We start from the raw sequence: 6,000 nt of genomic DNA, 5'->3' as shown, positions 1-6,000 counted from the left end.
TCATATCCAATGAGCATATAAAAAAAGCCAGTTAATGAGGCGTAGGACCTCATTAACTGGCCCCTAATTGTGTCTTGTAAATGAGGTATGTAGTGACTTCAAACTGCAGAATGCAAAACTCCTCCAACAACTAAGGTCCTTGCAAAATTCATGCCAGAGACTTAGGGTGAGATTGTCCCAAAAGGGAACAAAGTCCCCGAGTGAGCGCATTTAGCCATGTGTTTCCCGGCACGTGCAGTGCCGAGAAACACATGGTTATTCAACGCTAATGGCGTTGAATAAGGGGCCTAAACGAGGAACGCACGGCCAGGGCTGCACATAGCCCGTTTTTGTACAACGAGGAGCTCCGCTCGCCGGAAATCCCCGTTGTAGCGAGAGATCGCGACGCCATTTTTAAATGGTGTCCCAATGTGCGAGGCCCACAAAAATAAATCCCTGACCTCCACCCAGCCCGAACGCAATATAGGAGGATTCCCCATAGGGATTGAATCCCAAAGCCTCAGGTAGCTTGGGAATCTGCACATTAGAGTACGGCTTACTGCCTCGCTCTAATATGCAGATTTGCAAAAACCTGATCACGCCTATTGTGGGCGGCATTCTCCTTGCGACGTCTCATGAGATTACGTTGAATCTCAGGAGGAATTGCACGACTGGTGGATCCCGGGAGCAGGATCTCCCGGCTTTCACCAGCCAAGCTGCACCGCAAGGAGCTGCTTTTCCAGCGCAGCAATGCTGGAAGATCGCGCCCTTAGTATTTTGCTTTTTAACGCAGTCACTTGTAAATTTATGTTTTTTAAACTAAAAAGAGCTTTACTGATAAATTTAAAGCTTGAACCATTGGTAAATATGCTCCAGGTACTTTAGTATTTCTGACACAATGTAGGTATCAACTTTAATGCCGTGGTCACGTGGCAGTTTTTGTTTAGTCTTGCTCCTTAAACTAATCATATTCTACATGAAATTCAGAGCAAGTACATTAGTGAAGCAGGGCAAAGTAAGAATTGCAAAATGAATTAAAACATTTAGTAAAAGGGAAATTAAGATTAAAATGGTGCAATTATTTGTTCAGGAAGCTTCTACAAAAGGTCAAAAAAGATTAGGGGTGCCAAGAGACATGGAAAGTGACACAAAAGCAGATGCAATACAACATAAATACTTTTGGTAATATAATAGCAAGAATATAATCATTGTGGGAAGCTAAAACCTTCAGAGACTTTAATAAGGTTGTAAATGAGGATGAACAAGAGACACCAAACAAGCTTCTTGGGAGATTTTTGAGCAACAAAGACATTAATATACTGGCCAACTTCAAATACATATTACGTTTGCTCTGAAGCTTTGACTTAGGTGAAGCAGTGGTTTTAGATTGCTTCAAGAGACTGAAAACAATAAACTTCATGGATTAACCAAAATCTCAGAGCGTAAAGAGAGAACATTGCACAGTCCAAAAATGTGCAGGTTAGGTGGACTGGCCATGATCAATGCGCGGGGGTTACAGGGATAGGGCAGGGGAGTGGGCCTGAGTAGAGTGCTCTTTTGGAGGGTTGGTGCAGATTGATGGACTGAATGGCCTCCTTCTGCGCTGTGGGGTTCTATGGATTCACTGACAACCATTTTGGGTGAGCCAACGAGCACTCGTTGGCAGACTGGAAATAGGCACACACAGATGACCATTGAAATTTCCTGTTCCCGCTGACAGTGCACGTCCGCCCATGGGTTTCCCGGTGGCGTACCGTAGGGTGGCTTCAATGGGAAGTTACATTGACAAGTGATGAAAGTGGAGAATCCCGTCGCGAGCGAACGGTGTACTGCTGAGAAATATGCGGCTGGGGGACCGGAGAATCCCACCCACAGTTTCCATACTCAGGAAGCACAGTGAAGCCATATCTGACAAGAGACCCATTCGTTTGATCTTTATCATTATAAAACTAATGAGATCAATAGTCAGAAGCAAACTGGAAGAGTATTTGAATGAATGCAGCAAAATAAATGATAGCCAATATGGTTTCACAAAAGATGGATCTTAACTCAACAGCTTTGCATGCTTTTTAAGATGACACAAAATGGGAAATGCTTTAGGTTTGGGAAATTTGTTCTTTACAGTGAATATGTTTCCTTCGTATATAGTTATAACTTTTCATAACAAGCAACAGTGAAAACCTTCCCTCAATGTGTGTAGGGCGAGGAGCCTGGGAGAGAGGGTGTGGGGGAAAGAGATGGGTGAAATGGCACAAAGCCATATCATGACTTCCAACATTCTTAAATGAAATACTGCTTTACAAATTAAAATTGATATATAAAATCTGCATATTGGTCTTACCTGACTATGGAGGTGGGAGGCAGAGTTGTATTGTCACTGGACTAGTAATCCAGAGACCCAAGGTAATGCTCCGGGGACCCGGGTTCAAATCCCTCCACTGCAGATGGTGACATTTTTATTCAATAAAAATCTGGAATTAAAGGTACAATGATGACCATAAAACCATTGTTGATTGTCATTAAAGCCTATCTGGTTCAATAATATCTGGTATTATTATTATTAATAAATACCCACAGTATTGGCGACGCTGTTGGGACCGAAACAGAGCAACATTATTGGCGACCTCTGATGGGACTCGATTAGAAGTGACTTTGTCACTCTGAGAGAATCCACAAACGTTGAATCCAATTGCGAGAAAGAGAAAGAACCACAAGTGCACATCCCATATTGACCAAATAACTGAATTTGGGAAGGGTGTACTAACCCGCAGGCGTACCTAACAGGAAGAGTAACATCAACTCGTTAGAATTGTGCACAACTATCGAGGGATTGTGAGCCGGAAAATAGCTTAAGCCATACCCGCTGTTCAAATTGCCGCCTTACTCCCCTGACCCAAATTAAAAGTAGCGAAAGACATAAGAGAAGTAATGGCCACTAAAGCAATGGAAGGATTGAGGAATCCATAGGAACCCGAGGTCACAGTGACCAACAGAACAGAGCAATGCCCCATATGGAAGGAAGAGTTAAGGAAATACTTAAAGGGGCAAGGATGGCCCCTTTGGTCGAATTTTTGCGCTAATGATGAGTCAGGTCCAGGAAAGATAGGTCAGACCTAGCGAGGTCCACAAGAAAAATGTACGGAAAGTCAGAAAGTTGTTGGCAATAGTGTCCTGTTTGGCACTGTTGCGAGGCACAGAGGAGGTTGTGAAGACGCTCCGTAGGCAGTTAATTGAGAAGGAAGAAAAGAACGAGGGAAACAGTAACGAAAGCGAGAAGATAATTGAGCAACTCCGGGAACAATTAGCAGCTAAGGACAAGGAAATGGCCGATGTGAAATGCGCACATCAATCTTGTCTTAGTAGCTTCCAGACCCAGTAAGATAAAGCCTACCAAGATACACAGCGCGCAGTCCTGGTAAGAAAGGAAACAGAACAGGTCGCCCAGCTAACTAGCAAATGCGCAGATTTAAAAGCAGCTTTGAGAGCCCTCCACAACTCAACTAAGGAACAGAGGCAGAGTACCGTTGACCATGTTAAATGTCGAAAGAAGATAGAAAAGTTACAGTCGCTACTCTCAGTACAGAATGGCTTCAGGTACACTTTTGGGCAGGATTTAGATGAGGAAGATGCTCCCGATTGGCAAGAGTTAAATGAAAGCACCCAAAGATACGTAGAGGACACGGGAAATCAAAATCGAGCCCCCCACGCCCCAAAAAGAAAAGCACCCACAGCATCGACTGCACAGGCAGCAAACACCCCCACTCTCAATTCGGCCCCCATGAATCCGGTTACCACACAACGCAAGTCATCGGATCAGGAGAGCCTGATTTCGTTTACACCACCCCACTATCCATAACCCAATTAAGAGAAGCTTGCATGAAAATTAGTCCATTCCAGCCCACCGCACAGCTTCTTTGAGGAGATGCGCCAACAAAAGGTTATGTATGGCCTAGACGAGAGGGAGGAAGTAAAGCTAATAGTTATGAGCCTTAGCCAGTCCGTAAGGTCAGCTTTGCCAGAACGCCAAAATGTAGCAGGAGGAATCCTACAGGAAATGAAAACAGCCATATTAGATGCCATCATGTATAACAAAGGAGGTCCAGTTGAGGGTTTAAATCACTGCAGGCAAAAGAAGGGAGAACACCCAACCGCATTTGCTGGTTGTCTATGGATTCATTTCATGGCAGTCTATGGACAATTGAACCGCGCACACCTAAATGAGGAGGACGCCACTAAATGGTCCTGCACCTTAGTCTCACATGGCACAGGCGCAGGTCAAAAGGCTTGTGTAAACTACGACCCCGCAGACCACACACACAATGAAGTTTGGGTATTGAAACGACTTTCTAGAGCATGGGAAAAAACCCTACACCAACGGACAGAGAAGGACGATATAGAAGCAAACATGCACCCAGTTAGGACTAGCCAGGACCCAGCATGGATAAACGAGGGTAGACACGAGGGACAGCACCCCAGAGCACAGGCACCAAGAGGTTGTTACAATTGTGGCCACATAGGACATTAAGCCCACGATTGCCGACAAAACCCCCCAAACCATCAACGATACCAACAACCAACCCCCCATCCAGGGACAATGTTAGGCCCATGCATAATGTAAGCGCTTGTTCAGATGACTTAGCGTTTAACTCCCTAGATTGACGGTGTTCAGACTTCCCAACTTGGGTCTGTGACACACGCTGGGACAAATCAGGCAGACCAGTAGTTACAGGCACAGTCCGGGAACATACAGTCGTTTTTCTTTGGGACACAGGAGGGCCCCGCACCACTTTAAACTCCTCCACCATGTTTCAACAGGACAAATGGCCCACCACAGACACCATCACCCTGAGTGGATTCACAGGCCACATGCAACAAGAATATATCACAGCTCCCGTACCCATGCACAAACACCCCGTTCTTTTAGTTGATTTACGCCAAACCGCAGAGCACATCTTAGGCATTGATTTTATGAGCTTCCATAACCTTTCGTTTGACCCAGTAAACAAATGTATCTGGCGAATGGCTAAAACAGCTAGGGCTCCCGCTACGCTCACAGTAGGGGATTATGAAAACAGGATTTGCTCAGTAGGAGACTATTGGTTTAATCCGCAAACAATTAGTGCAGACCAGACGGTTTGAGAGGTCCTCAGGAATCACAAAGCTTTGTTCGCACAACACAAAAATGATTGTGGGCAGATTCCAGGCACAGTGAAGATTACAGGTCCCGATCCAAAGCCGCAAAAACAATATGGTTTTCCACAGCAAGCTGAGGGTGTGATTTCGAAGGTTATTAACAGTTTGTTAAACCAAGGAGTTATTCAACACGTAGCATCCACAAATAATGTCCCAATTTGGCCCATAAAAAAGCCCAATGTTTCATGGCGACTAACGATCGACTGCCGAGAACTTAATAAGGTAACCCCTTTAGCAGCCCCCACTGTTGCCATGGGTCCGGCGACCATGCTCAAACAGGGAGTACAGGCAAAGTATTTCACAGTGCTGGACATCAGCAATGGCTTTTGGTCCATCCCGTTAGACAGGGCCTGCCAGTATAAATTCACATTTACGTTTCAAGGGCAGCAGTACACGTGGACATGCTTCCCACAAGGATTCCATAACTCCCCCTCCATTTTCCACCGATAATTGGCCAACGGACTTTCTAAATTTTCCCGACCCGAATGCCTAATACAATATGTAGACGATCTGCTCTTGCAAACGGACACAAAAGAGGAACACGTAGAGCTCTTATCTGAATTACTAGGCCTACTGCAATCAATTGGATGTAAGGTGAACCCCCAAAAGGCCCAGATTTTAAAGGAAAAGGTTCTTTATTTAGGCACCATCATCACCCACGGGAAGAGAGAAATTGAGCAAAAACGGATCGAGTCCATCGTTAAATTACCCCTCACCCAAAATGTCACTGCACTCCGGTCATTCCTAGGTTTGGTAGGATATTGCAGAAATTATATAGATGGTTTTGCCACAAAGCAGCCCCACTCTCAGAGCTCCTTAAAAAGAATG

The sequence above is a fragment of the Scyliorhinus torazame genome, chromosome 7 (assembly GCF_047496885.1).
Source record: "Scyliorhinus torazame isolate Kashiwa2021f chromosome 7, sScyTor2.1, whole genome shotgun sequence".
Taxonomy (NCBI): Eukaryota; Metazoa; Chordata; class Chondrichthyes; order Carcharhiniformes; family Scyliorhinidae; genus Scyliorhinus; species Scyliorhinus torazame.
This window is presented reverse-complemented; position numbering follows the sequence as displayed.